Source organism: Pelodiscus sinensis, chromosome 10, assembly GCF_049634645.1.
Source record: "Pelodiscus sinensis isolate JC-2024 chromosome 10, ASM4963464v1, whole genome shotgun sequence".
Lineage (NCBI taxonomy): Eukaryota > Metazoa > Chordata > Testudines > Trionychidae > Pelodiscus > Pelodiscus sinensis.
The window spans coordinates 2,419,392-2,434,324 of NC_134720.1; the positions used below are offsets into that span (position 1 = coordinate 2,419,392).

At 54.2% G+C, this 14,933-nt stretch overlaps 1 protein-coding gene across 1 annotated transcript in view; it reads left to right on the plus strand.

Moving 5' to 3' along the window:
- The window catches only part of DZIP1L (DAZ interacting zinc finger protein 1 like), a 130,486-nt gene that overhangs the window by 63,179 nt on the left and 52,374 nt on the right, over window positions 1-14,933 (plus strand). The gene's annotated exons all lie outside the window — the stretch shown is intronic.

The following is a 14,933-nucleotide window of genomic DNA, read 5'->3' on the forward strand; positions in this document are numbered from 1 at the left end:
GCGCGGCAGGAATGGAGAGCGAGCAGGGAAGTGCAAGTGTAGCACCAGGGGAATGTCTTTTCATCCCTGCTGGCTGTGATGGGGACACATGGCGGTATGCTTGCAGAGGACCCTATCCCCCACCCTCCTCACCCAGTTCTGCAGCCTCCACCCCCTGGGGCCCTAGGACACAGGGGTGATGGAGATTCAAACCTTCAGTGTGTCATAAAGTAAAAAACCATCCTTTCCTCATTTCTGATTAACATCCCCACCCTCCCCCATGGATCCCACCACGGACTCCTTTTCCCTAATTAAAAACGCAAGATTTCTGAACAGCGGTCTCTTCATCGCTCATCTTGCAGGAGTGGGGTGGGGAGTGCAGGCCCACGTACCGAATGCAGGGCAGAGGGAAACCAAGTGAGGGCCCCCTGCTGTGCAGCTCTGGCAAGTGTTGCAAGAAGAGGCAGAGGGGAGTTATTGAAAGAGCTGGCAGGGACCCGGGTTGCACTAGGACAGTCCCTATAAGAAATGTTAAGTCGCTGTCACTGCTGACGCAGGGCACCTCATCGAGAGCAACGCGCACGACCCTCAACACTGGCCACTCAGGAAACCTTCCTTTCCCAGCCTCTCTGATTTGCACTGCACCTCACTGTGCTCTCCTTATCGCCCTGGTGTCTGGCTGCTCAAACTCTCTAGCTAGGCGCTCTGACTCCGCCCCCACCTGCCAGAGAACGTCCCCCCTGGCACTCACAAATATTATGGAGCACACGGCAGGCAGCCACGACAAAGGGAATGGTGCATTCGCTGAGATCTAACCTAAGCCCTATATTCCTAAACCTTCCCTTTAAATGGCCCAAAACACATTCTGCCACCATTCTGCACTTGCTCAGCCTACAGCTGAACCGCTCTTTACTGCGGCCCAGGCTGTCTGTGTACGGTTTCATTAGACACCAGCCCTAGGGGGAGGCTGGGTCGCCAAGGCTCACAACAGGCATTTTCACCTCTCCAATCTGATTTTTCTATCTAGGAAAAAAGTTCCTGGGTGCATCTTTCAGAAGAGGCCGGAGTTGTTAAAAATGTGCGTATCCTGCTCCTTCCCCAGCCATCCCACCTTGATGTCAGTGAACCTGCCCCTGGGCTTCACCAGCGCCTGCCGCGTGATTGAGAAGTACCCCTTGTGGTTTACTCCTTGGCAATGTGGCTGGGTGCCAAGATGGGGATGTGGGTTCCGTCTATCACCCCGCCGCAGTGAGGGAACCCCATCGCGGCAATGCCCCCCACTGTGGCACCCACGTTCCCCAGAGTCACCTCCTCCATAGCAAAGCGGGATGGATTGGTTTGGCTACTTGTATAGCAGCAGCTCCCCCTGTAGATTTCCTCACTCCACACGGCTTCCCAACTGGCCGGTAGCTGTCTGCCCTTGCAAGCTCCACAGGACAATTGCTACTCACTTCTCCACAGTCAGAGCAGGTCTCATTCCCGTGTCCCTGCACTTTAGGGCAGGGGAAAACCATTTGCAAAGTCCCATGAAAGTGGCCTTGTGCATTCGGAAGTTTTGCGGCCACTGCTGATGGTCCCGTAGCTGCAGCACTATGCGGTCCCACCGATCTGTGCTTGTTCCCCAGCCCCAGAAGCAGCATTGCACTGTGTCCAGGCCATCAGGTGCAGGCTGCATTTCCAATTCGCTCATCCTAAGGGCTTGCCTGAACAGCGTGTCCATGGCATCCCAAGATTCATACTCATCGCCTTCCTGGAGGGCCAGGCATGCGCTCTCGAAATGCTTCACCAAGATAAACATCATCATGGCAGTGCTGTGATGCAAAATGGGATTCATGAGGGGGCCATGCACACACAGCTTGTGGCATCTGCGGAGGTAACCAGGACCTAAAAGGACATGAAAGGACAGTTTCCCTTGGATCCCAAGCAAACGGGGAGGGAGCAGACAAGCGCAATATGGGATGCTGACAACATGAACCCAGAACCACCCACTGCACAGTTTTGGTGCCAGTGTGCATAACGGAGAATGCAAAGCAGTGACACTGGGGGCTAGCTACCCACAGTGCACTGCTCTCAATGTCGACCGCCTGTCCCTACTGGGGAAGTGCTACTTCAAACTACATGGAATTCTTGCACACGGTGGGGACCTGGACCTTTGACTTTATAAAATCAGGTGGTAAGAAATCAACCTTAACAAACACGACCTTATCCCAGAGTGCAGACGTGGCCAAAGACCAACAGAGGGCGCTGAGCCTACAGAGGAAAACCCAGATGTACAAATTCAGAACGGGGAAACACTGGCTTGGCAGTAGCACGGCGATAAAGATACGGGAGCTTCGGTGGATCTCACTCTCACCATGAGTCACCAATGTGGAGCTGTTGTAAAAGAAGCAAATGAAAATTGCACGTTGCCTTAAGGGAGGCAAGGCACGCACGTCACGGGAGGTGATAGAATCCCTCTGCTTGGGCCTCAGCTGGAATCTGGTGTCCAGTTTTACTCACCAATGTATTGAAAGCGTGTAGAGTGGGGGCAGGCAATAAGGTACTCTCCACCGCCCACAAGCTCTGATTGGACTGGGGAGCACGTGAAGACTTTGCCTCACACACTCCAGGGCATAGAGAGACTCACCAGCTGTTTTAAACAGCTGTCAGTTCCCTCTAAATGCTGCATGCTCCTGGTGGGGGGAGGAAACTTTGCGTGCTCCCCCGTCCCCTTGTCTCAATTGACCCAAGGAGGCTCTGTTGCGAACAGCAGAATAATGGGACGGACGCCTCAGGAGGTAGAAGGTCTTTCACTGGAATGTTTCAAATGGAGGCTGGATTCTCACCCATCTTGAAAGAGGTGCGGGGACTAAGACCCACAGGAAATCAGTCGGGGGCCACACACAAGTGAGAAGCAAAAAAAACCCAAAACAAAACATCAACTGACGTGGCCACTAGCTGAGAAGGAGAGAGACACTCCCCACAATCCCCTTGCACACCAGAGCCTAGGAGGTCCCTGGCTAAGAGATTTTGTGTGCTTCAGCCCCACAAAGCTGTGGTGGGCGCTTCAAGCCTTGGGGGCCAGATCCAGGCAAGCCAGGGCCGCATATGGCCCCAGCGTCTTAGGTTCCCCAGCCCTAGTTTAGAAAAAAAGTACCCTGCATCTTGGCAGTGGGTGAAACTAGAGGGCCCTCGTGCTGCCTTCTCACCCAAACCCTTTCAGTGCTGCCACAACATTTCATGAGGACAATGCTGAGCAACAAACTATACTTAGTCAAACGATCCCTTCTGATGCACACTGCCTACAAAGGTTATTACAGTGGTGCAGAGGTGTGACTGCGAGGGTGTGTTCTATCAACTGGGCCTTGAGCACACAGGTCTCGAGGTGGCAGGGGGAGTTCAGCCTAGCAGTGAGAGCTGGGTGCATGGTGGGCAGAGTCCAGGAAGCAAGCTGCATGTCAGTACTAGAGGGACTCCGAAGGGAAAGGCGAGAGGAGGAGAGTGAAGAAGAGGCAGAGCTGGGGTGGAAGGCAGGTGGCTGAGGATGAAGGGGCCGAGGGAGGTTGTGGATTCTCCATCACTAGAGTTATTGAAGAGCAGGTTGGACAGACACCTGTCAGGGATGGGCTAGAGGGTGCTTGGCCGTGCTGTGAGGCAGAGGACTGGACTGGATGCCGTCCTGAGGTCCTGCCAGGTTCTGTGTTCTGTGATTCTGGGACTGCCATAGGCTGGCGCAAGGCCTGGAAGGACAAAGGCAGCTGCAGGCCTGGCACTGAGTGAAGAGCAGCCGGTCTGCTGCGGGGCCAGCTCAACAGGGCTGCTACCCCAGCAGCCAGGCAGGGGGTGTGGCCACTTCCCCTTTGCTGAGGCGGTTCTGCTGGTTCATCGGGGGCAGCGGCTGGTCCTAGCCGGTCTGTCCCAGCCAGTCCCTGCGGCTGGTAACGCCTTCCAGAGCCAGAATGGGCCATGGGCAGACGGGACTCGGAACGATTCCCTGCAGGGGGCTTCTGACAGGAGCCGTGGCTGGGCGACTGCTCAATCCGTCACCGCTCAGCACAAATGCTCCCTTTGGACACCGCGGCCCACAGGCTGCTCACAGCCCTGCAGCCTCTTCTGGGGAGGGGCCGACCCTTCCCTGTCTCCCTCCGCCAGCCACCAGCGCTCTCACTGGGCATGCTCAGAAATTGCCGTGTGCCCCCGTCCTGGGCAGAGAACCAGAGGGGGCTGGACTCTGTTGCCCCATTTTGTCCTCGTGTGGACGGGGCTGGCTGGGAGTGTGGCCGGCCCGGCTCTTTCCAGCAGGGACGTCTCAAAGACGAACAAATCGATAATGTGCCAGTGACGTTCCCTTCCCTATCTGAGTCGTGGGCCGGGCTGGTACAGCCGATTGCCCGGCTTCTAGTTGGTTGCCTGTTGAACCTGCCGGGTGTCAGTCTGGGCTTGGCTGAGAGCGACCTTGTCCAGGCGGAGGCTGATGTTATGGTGGCCCTAAAGTATTAGCAGAGGGATCTAGATCAACACACAGGCTGAACCTCTCTGGTCCGGGACTCTCTGGTCCAGCAACCTCCGTGGTCCGGCAAGACCTACGAACCCCAGGAGCAACTGCTGCACCCTACACAGGGGAGTGTCTGGAATTTGGAAGAGCTCCCCTCCTTTGAAAGTGAACCGATTTATATGGGGGGTTGTTGGGGGTGGGTCAGCCATCTGCTGTGGACAGGATGGAGCAGCCTCCCAGGCCACAGACAAGAGATGCTGCATGCCAGTGGGAGCAGCCCCTGCCTGCAACATGCCCAGTGTGGCGGGTTCTGCAGGGTTCGAGCATCTTCCTGCCTGCACCCACCGTGCGGAGCTGAAGGGAAGAGAATTAAATAAATCAATTGTAGGGAACACCTGGAGGGAAGCGGGAGGTCTGGGCTGTTGTTCACAGAGCGTTGGCGTATTCACACTAGGGATGTGAACGACTGGTCCAATACCCGATAAGCATTTTAGTCAATACACTAGGGCTCCGTCTACACTGGCATGATTTTCCAGAAATGCTTTTAACGGAAAAGTTTTCCGTTAAAAGCATTTTCGGAAAAGCACGTCTAGATTGGCAGGACGCTTTTCCGCAAAAGCACTTTTTGCAGAAAAGCGTCCGTGGCCAATCTAGATGCGCTTTTCCGCAAAAAAGCCCCGATCCTCATTTTTGCGATCGGGGCTTTTTTGCGGAAAACACTACTGTGCTGTCTACACTGGCCCTTTTCCGGAACAGTTTTCCGGAAAAAGACTTTTGCCTGGATGGGAGCAGCATAGTTTTTCCAGAAAAGCACTGATGATATTACATTAGATCATCAGTGCTTTTCCGGAAATTCAAGTGGCCAATGTAGACAGCTGGCAAGTTTTTCCGGAAAAGCGGCTGATTTTCCGGAATAACTTGCCAGTGTAGACACAGCCTAGTTGACCAGTTGCTTCCCCTCGCTTAGTGTCTGTATTGGCAAGGAGGGGGAGAAGAGGGGATGCTTCAAAGCAACAGGGCCGTGTGGAGCCTCGGGTCTGCTGATTTGAAATGCTGTATGTAGCCGGGGGTCCCCAGCTGACCCATGACTCCATGCGGCACTGCCTCTTTCAAACACCATGGTGTAGCCAGACGGGAACCCCCCTGCAACTTCAATCTTGCTTGCCTCAAAGCGCACAGGGCACAGAGAGCAATGAAATCAGCATAGTCTTTGAAGCCTTGACAGAAGGCCCGGATATGCTGGCTGCTGTGACCCTGGATGGCTGTAAACAACAGATAGAAGGGGCCATCAGCCATTTGTTAACCCGCAAAGGCGACAGAAACTGCCCGTGGCTGGCACTGTTATTGATACGATCACACAACAGTCTCCGGGGAGGAATCTCCCGCTGAGAAAAAAAAATGCCCAGGACTCCTAATTTAGTTATCTTTCTTACAAGTATAAATTATGCTCACAACTCCCTTGTAAGAGCTGGCATCACAAAGATGGACCAGCACAATTTGGCATCTTAGATAAGAAAGAGGATACGTGCCCCTATAGGTATAAAGATGCGGCCCAGCAGCACGCTTATTTGAGCTTCGATCCACCAACTGCCTGCTGGTCGGGTAATGTGATTGAACTCCTGGGGACGCCCTGCCTCATATTCGTCTTTCTAAGACGCTGGAATCGAGAGGCACAGAAGGGGGTAAAAATTGTACCTTTATGTATCCTTTGTTTAAGTGCATGCATAGATGTAGAGCTCTTTAAAGATTAAGCTGTCATTTGGTACCATTATTTGTGTTTTATATTGTTTTATTTTTCCTTTTTTTAAATTTTATTTATTTTTGTTGTTGTTTTATTTTTCCTTTGCAACCATTTTAAGATCTGTATTTGCTAGCAGTTAAGAAATAGAGCAATAGCCACTGTCACCACATGCTTTAGAAACCTCTTTAATACATTTGTAACTGTTTAAGTTTTTAATCTGACTCCTTCAGTCGCTGTAACAGAACCAAGCACAATTTAAAAGAACTCCAGCTGGTCAAAGAGGTAGACGCAGGCAGAGCTGGGCGTTTGGTTCATGTCGCCTCCAGGGGACAGATCCGTGGGGCACCTGTCAGCCTTCCCTAGGCTGCCCGTTGCGAAGGGACCGTGTGTCCTTGCAGTTAAAGTCTCGGGTGTAATAAGCTCTCCTGTAAATTTTTGGGGCACCTATCAGCCTCTCTGGGCTGCCCACTGCGAAGGGACCCTGTGTCCTAGCAGTTGAAGTCTCGGGTGTATAATAGAACTCACACACACACACTACTCACTACCCCGACTGTCGGTTGACATCTGGAAAGCATGGAGACTGCTTGAGTCCCCCACTAGCCCTGTGCTCCCTGCAGCACTTTCACCTTTGAAGTGTAGCAGCAGCCTCTAAGGCTGTGGCTAAGTTTCAGAGGCGCAGTCGCCCTTATCGACTCATTGAAGAGTCAATGCAAATTTCATCAACTATTCAATTAAATGTAACCTTTCTGCCAGGCCGAGTTAATAGCAGCAAGGGCCAGGTTCAGTATCTAGGGGCCTCCTCCCAACAACATAATACAACACCGGCTCAAGCCCCCACCCAGTGACCTGGGAAATCTTACACACACCCCTGGGTGCCTCAAAAAGGAAATTCTTCCCCTTTCACAAGCACAGAGCCTCGGTATAGCAGCAAATCTTTATAACATGAGGTAACCGACATCTGCATTAAATGGGGGAATCACCACAACTCAAATTCATAGATCAAGCATGAGCAAAGACCCTCCTCCCAGCCACGAATCACCCAAAGTCCCCAAAAGTCTGACACCCCAAGAGTCTCTTGAGTCCAGCAACCCAAAAATCACCCGAAGTCCCAAAGTCGAACACCCCAAAAGTCTCTGCCCCGGGTCAGTGCCACCCCAGGGTTCAAAAGTTCACCCGGCAGGGTTTTACCATCCCAACCTGGGTGGAACGGCGGGGGCGGGGCGTTGATACACCTTACGTGGTCCACCGACGGCTCTGCCTCTCCGTAGGGTTCTGCTGCCGCCGTCAATGCGAGTCACTTCACCACACTCCACCTGCTGTCCTGTGAGCCGCTCCAGCCATCCCATGAACTGCCCTGCCCCAAGCTGGGATGGGATGACAGGACCCCTCAGCGTTGCCTTGCTCTGCTCCTGCCTTGCGACGCACCTGGTACCACCAAGGCGGGGTCCCAGGATGCTCCACTCACCTCTTGTCTGGCGCCTCCCGCCGCTCAGCTTGGGGGTTAGCGCGTCAGGCCCCCTCTCCTCCATGGTTTGTTCACTGATGCTCCCTCCGTCCCGTCCTCTCTCTCGCTCTGCCCTGCAGCCCCTTGCCCACTGCGGAACCAAATCTCCTCTGTTCCCTGCCCGCCAGCCCGGTCCCACAGCGCTCCCCCTGTCAGGGCGCGGCTCGTCCAATCTCTCCCTCCCACAGTGACCCAAGAGCTCTGCTCATTCGCTGCCCTGCTGGGGCCACTTCCCCAGGGCTGGGTGGGGGGACGTTCAGCCCAGCAGCTCTGTTCTTTCCTCTCCCAGCCCCCACTGCCTGCCCTGCCCGGCTTCCTACAGCTCCTGGTTCTGGTTCAATCCGCTCCAGACCCCGCTCCCCGCCTGCTGCAAACTTCTTAGTTTATAGGCCCAGCCTATTCCTGCTTAGGTGAGCCTGCTAGCACTCAGTTGCCTGCTCCCTGGCTGTTCTCCAAAGTGTAGAGTTAATCCTTTAGCATTACAGTCTGTTTTGGGTGGACGCCTTATCGCAGGCATGCCCCACTCCAGATATCTAACCCGTGGGAGGGGCAGGTATCGTCTCCCCTGCCTCTGACATAGCTAAGCCCAGAGACCCTCCCACTCCTGCCCAATGTCACCTAAACTCATCCCAGGGCATCTCTTAGTTTCTTCCCCCAGGATTCCAGGTCATGTAAGAGAGCCAAAAGGCCTCCTTTTTAGCTACCACCCTGGTTCTCCTTTCAGGGGCAGGCTATGCAGGTAACAGGCTGGTTATCAGTCCCGCGTGGGTAGACACCCCATGACAGTCGGAAAACAGGGCTCTGGGCTACATGCTCTGACCTAGAATGACTGTTCTTATGTTCTTAAACCACATCAATGTTCTCCTGGGAGGTGCCTGGAAGCTCTGGCCCATTGGTGGAAATTCAGCCTCCATCAGATTATTTATTTTAAAATACCTTTCGTGAAGCAAGAACGTTGACATGAAATTGCATTTCGAATGCTGAGTTCAGCCTGAAAGGAAACATCCCGTTCATTGCCCAGGGTTTTTTCAAACCTTCTTTAACTTTAACGTCGAAGTAAAATTAGGAAGCAGGAGTTGTTTTGTGTCTGAGCCCCCTGTTTCGAAAACGTTGGGAACAGCCCCAAGTGTTGTTCTTTTTAGCGGTTTAGTTTCCCCAATCAGCCCAAATTTGTGAATGCCAAATGTTTCAAGGCACCCACATCTTCACATTTCAGAAAATAAAGAAAAAAAAAAGAAGAAAAAGTACAATGCATTCCGCTTGGCTCTTGCTAATGGGGCTTAAACCCCATAAGGAAAACCGCAGGCAAAGATTGAAACCAGAACTAAGCCTGTTGGAGGGCAGATGTTTATTGAAAGGGGGAGTGCACATGCCATCTTAGGGGGGTCCAAATAACCCCCGAACTTTGGCTTTTTGGGGCCCATGTGTAAAATATCTGTGTGAAATCTGTGGAAACTCAGCATCTGCAGCGTGTGCCTACAGGAGAGTTGGGGAGCCTGGGGGTGCCCAGAGTTGGGGGGTACCCACGTCATTCTGTCTCCATGTCTCCTTTCAATGCCAGCTGCTCATCAGCATCTTTTCCTGTGGCCTCTCGGAAAGCTGTGTTTTCAGCTCTGCACTTTGCCTCACACTGGCACCAAGGTGACCTGAGAGCCTGAGGAGCTCCCCCTCCGCCATCCCATCTCCCCACCCTCAGTAATGAGTCAGGGAGTTTCAAGGGTTGGGTTTATATTTCCTCCATAAAAACCCCTGCCAGGCCCCTCCCACACCGGCCCTGTGGGTGGAGGTGTCCGGCCCTGGACCGCATCCCCCTCTCTCTGGGCTTCACAGCCTCCACCCCAGCCCAAGCCACAACCCCGCAGTGCCGTGTGCACAGCTGTGTGGGGAGCGCTAGCGCCAGCCTCGCTCACCCCAGTGGGTCAGCCCAGGCTGGGAGGCCGCGGGCAGGGCGACGTACCCAGAGCCAGACACGTCCGTTCCCAGGGAGACAGACACGCGGCCCTCCCTTCGGCCTGCGTCTGGGACACACGTTCTCCCTCCGCAAGAGAGGGACTCGGACCTCGTACCCCACAGCCTGGGGGTCCCGGCCGGCTGGCAGGAACCCCTGTGTGCGCCTGTAGCCCAACCTCAGCCTGTCCCGGACCCCTATTTTCATTGTGGGCTGGGGGCAGGGAGCACAGCCCTCTAATACCAGTGTGTGGGGAAGGAGTAGGGGGGAGTCCCTCAGTTGTAAGACCCCCATAGAGACCCCCAGCTCCTCGGGGGGACCCCCCACGCTGCCTCACACTGGAGTCTCCTGACACCCGCAGGCACAGGAAGGGTTTTGGGGTCACTAGGCTGAGTTTAAACTGGCTCTGGGTCTGCTTCCTGATCCAGCAACCGGACCGTTTAAGGGGGCCGCTCATCCTTAGGGAAGGCTTGGAAGGGCCGACGCGGAGCAGGGGCCTGCTGGAGATTGGGAGGGGGGAGGCTCTGACAAACTGTGTCCCCCTCCTCATCTTTCCTGGGGCCCATGGAGGCTGTTGGCTCCTCTGGTCTGGGGACAATGTGGGAGCTCCACCCGCTCACCCTGAAGTATTGAGCTCAGTTCTAGGGGTGCTGGTGGGGGGGGGGCCCTTCCTGGAGTCACTCCGCGCTGCCCTCACATGCTGGGCCTTTGGCATGGACCTGCCTGGAGCTGGAGGCCGGTGGCATCTAGGCCCTTGCCAGCTGGGATTCACTCCTTGGACACACGTCCGGTAAAGGGGGAAACCTTCTACCCCAGGGCAAGATTTTGCTCCAGGTTTCCAGGTGGGGGGGTCACGCTGGGGCTGTCTGTGAATTTTTTAAAAGATCCCCAAGGTCTGTGACTCTCAGACTGTGGCACCTTTGAGGCTCTCCTGCTGCTCTTTGCAGCACAAGCCCCGTGGCTGGGATTTGCTCTCTCCTGGTGGGCTAGTCTAGAGATGCCTTCGCATAAACAACTGTGCAATTAACCAATAAGCCTGGGCTTATAGATTAATCCTGTCAACTACACAGGTACACAGGGTGTGACTCACAGTTTCCAATGCAGCTAGCTGGAAGGGAGAGGAGTCCTGGGTGTGGTTATGCTCACTCAGGTGCTTAGCCCTGTAAGGTATTCAGCTGTTGTTATGTAAATACAGTTCCTGCTGGGTTGGGGAAGAAATCCAGGACCAGTTTGTGTGTGAATCCAGTTCAGTCAGTGCTGGGGGGCTGATGGATGCTCAGTTGTTAGAATCGGTGACGAGTCCTGTGGCACCTTATAGACTAACTGACGTGTAGGAGCATCAGCTTTCGTGGGCAAGGACCTTTGACGTCTCTCCTGCAGTTGTTAGAATGGTGTTTTGCCTGTTGTAACTCCTTTGGCTGTTGTGGGGTCAAAAGCCTTGAAACCCCCAAATGTAGGAATTGTAGAATATGACACCTGGGCTTGCAGGAGAGACACTGTCACTGCCAAGAGCTCCGATGGACAAGCCTCCTCCCTCCAGATTCAATTACTCGCCATCTAATAACCCCAGTCCAGCCACAGAGATCCAAAGGGAACAGGCTGGTGTGGAAGGAGCAGACCAGGCTCCTGTTTCTCAGCCATTTGCATCCCTGGGACGGCCTGGCTGCCTTCCTCACTGTGCCACGGAGCATTCGGCCTGGGGCCCTGCCCATGCGAAGCCCCGTGTCTAGCGGGAACCCGCGTCTCTGTGCTCCCCTGCAGGGAAAGGCAGCGCCGCGGCAGTGAGCTTGGGTAAGTGTCGGCTGCGGTGTCCGCTCTGGAGCAGCCAGGGCCGGTCTCTCAATTCCTAGGAAAGACAAATACGAGGTGAGCGTCCCCTTGGAACCTCGGGAGATCAAACATCTAACCTGACCAGCAGATAGATGGTAGATTGACACTCAGAGTAAGTGTGCTGCTGGGCCTATCTTTATATCCCTGGGGGCCCTTATTCTCTTTCTTATCTTAAGAGGCCAAATTGTACTGGTCCGTTTTGTGGTGCCAGTTCTTACAAGAAGTTTCAAGTTAATTTACACTTGTAAGAGAGGAAGATAGCTAAATTAGGAGTGCTGGGTGTTCTTTGTTGGGCGGGAGATTCCTCCCCCCGCGGACGGCTGTGTGTTCGTATCAATATGGGTTAAGTCAAGGGCACTGCTTGGCAGCTTCTTGGTCAGCAATTGGCGTATCTCTGTTTACAGCCATTCACGGTCACACAGCCTGGGCCTTCTGCTCTGTGTGCCCTGCATGCTCCAAGCAAGCAAAAATGGATGTTAAAAGGGGGGTTCATGTCTGGCTACACTTGCTCAGGAGAAGGGTTCTGATGCCTGGATCTAGAGTTTGCGTCAGTTCCACTAGGACGTCATCTTCTCGCTGAGCCTGGTGGGGGCTCTGCTCTGCTCTGCCTGTCTCCAGCACGCTGGACCCCCCGCTACCATCACCACGTTTCCCAGACTGGTGCGATCTCTCTTCCCCCCTTCCCCTCTGCAACAACACTCCTCGTGCCTAAGCCAAACATCCTGTGGGTTTGCTTGTCAAGCAAGTCACTGGCAGAGCAGTTGCCGGGTGACAGTGGGGACAGGGAGGTGCTGAACCCGGAGGCCTATGAGGTGGCAGCTTGAAGTGCTGTTAAATCAGTCCACGGAGTGCAAGGGCCGAGGAGGTCACCGCTTGGCATTGCTGTGCACCCAGCCTGCTCAGTCCAGGGACACCAAGGGGTCAGCCGGTGAGCGCTGATTAACCGCCCCTCCCACAGAGCTCTGGTAGTGGGTGTGAGTGTCGGTGAGCTCCTCTGCTTCTAAGGGGAGAAGAACCCAGTTCTGGGGGCCGTAGACCCTACAGCAGAGCCTCATGGGGCAGGAGGGAGAAGCAGAGCTCTGTTTTACAAGAGCTACACACGTTACGGGAGGAGTGTGTGAGAGAGATACACCTTTAGAGGTGGTGGCTGAGGGTCAGCACACCTTCGTCTCTTTATTATTTCTCAGGGAGTTTTCACATTTTGTTTCATTGTTCTCTAGGGCTCCCTAGCAAATTGTATTTGTCACAAGTACAGGCGGCAGGAGGTGCACTGTTCTACGGTGCCTGACGGTCTTTTTGAAAAGTCGGGGGGAGGGATGGTTCAGTGGTTTGAGCAATGATCTGCTAAACCCAGGATTGTGAGTTCAGTTCTTGAGGGGGGACATTTAGGATTTGGGGGCAAATGTGTCAAGGATGGTATTCACTCCTGCTGTGAGAGTAGGGGACTGGACTTGATGACCTCTTGAGGTCCCTTCCAGCTCTCTGAGATGGTCTATCTTCATACATTAACTTGCTACTGGTTGATTGCTGATTCAGCCACAGCACTTCTCGCCTTGCCTAACCCTTTCCCCCAGCCAAATCAGGCATTTGAAGTGAGGCACCCTGTTGCACAAGGGAGTTGGAAGATCCAGCTCTTCCCCCCCTCAGGTCATTTGTTAAGTGAGGATGAAAGGGAAAAAAACAAAACAAACTTTGCACGTGAGCCAGAGATTCCAACTGAAAGAGATGCCCATGTACAGACATGCACACACAAACCAAATAGCATATTGGACTCGTCCTTCCCCTTGTGCCTGCACATTCAGGCTGCGGCCAATCCTGCCTTTTCTGTTTCCAGAACTTATCAGGAAGCCTACCCCTCTCGCCTGCTGGGCTGAAGGTCTCTGGATCCCAGAGCGGAGCGTGGACCCGGGATCCTTACCCATTCCTGGGGAAGTGGCACCAGCGGGGAGATAGCCAGAGTCAGCGTGGCGCCGACAGAGGGATTGAAGGCCGGTACTGCAGTAGGGGGAACGCTGAGGGACCCAGCCAGAAGGCTGAGGCACGAAGAGGGTTCTGCGGTTCATGGCATGAGAGTGGCTCCAGACCAGAGAGAAGGGGTATGTTGGGGTATGTCTAGACTATATGGCTCTGTCGACGGAGCCATGTAGATTTGTGTACTCGATAAAGGGAAATGAAGCGGCAATTTAAATAATCGCCGCTTCATTTACATCAAGATGGCTGCCACACTGTGCCGATCAGCTGTTTGGTGGCACAGCGCGGTAGTCTGGATGCTCCGCTGTTGACAAAGGAAACCTTTGTCAACCGCCCCGGTGAACCTCATTCCACGTGGCATAATGAGACGGTCGACAAAGGCTTCCGTTGTCGACCGCAGAGCGTCTAGACTACCGCGCTATGCCGCCAAACAGCTGATCGGCACAACGCAGCAGCCATTTTGATGTAAATGAAGCGGCGATTAGTTAAATTGCCGCTTCATTTCCCTGGCTGTGTCTACACTGGCAAGAATTTCCGGATCTGCTTAAAACAGAATAGTTTTCGTTATAAGTATTTCCGGAAAAGGAAATACATTGGCAGGCTGCTTTTCCGGAAAAGCCCTTTTTCCGGAAAAGCATCTGTGGCCAATGTAGACGCGCTTTTCCGGAAAAGAGCCCCGATCGCCATTTTCGTGATCGGGGCTTTTTTCCGGAAAAGACTACTGGGCTGTCTACACTGGCCCTTTTCCGGAACAGTGTTCCGGAATAAGGACTTATGCCCGAGTGGGAGCAGAATAGTTTTTCTGGAATAGCGGCTGATTTTGTATAGTAGAGCATCATTGCTTTTCCGGAAATTCAAGGGCCAGTGTAGACAGCTCGCAGCTTATTCCGGAAAAGCGGCTGATTTTCTGGAATAAGTGGCCCAGTGTAGACACAGCCCCTATGTCTAGAAACCTCATTTATATGGCTGTGTCGACGGCGCCATGTAGTCTAGACATACCCTCAGTGTGCAGGGGCCCACAGGTGGGAAACAGGGGACGGGGGAAGGGCTTTGTGGGGACTCAGGCCCTGGGAGAGAGGGTGCTGCTGGGGGACTCGCTGGGGAAGTGAAGCAGGTGAGGACGGGGCCTTTCGGGTGGCTCCGCATGACCCGGAATCCTGGGGGAAGAAAGGAAAAGATGCCCTGGGCTGGGGGTGGGTGACGCTGGGCAGGAGAGGGAGGGACTCTGGGGTTAGCTATGTCAGAGGCAGGGGAGACGATACCTGCCCCCCTCCCACGGGGAGCCATCTGGAGTGGGGGAGTCTGTGATGCGGCATCCAGCCAACACAGACAGGAAGGGGGTGGGACTGAGCCCAAAGCCAACACCTGGAGGAAGAGCCAGGGAGCAGGCAAGTGAGTACTAGCAGGCTCCCGGAGTTGGGAATAGGCTGGGCCTATCTAACTAAGAAGTTTTCACGAGAGGGGCTGCTCCTTGGAACGGGCAGTC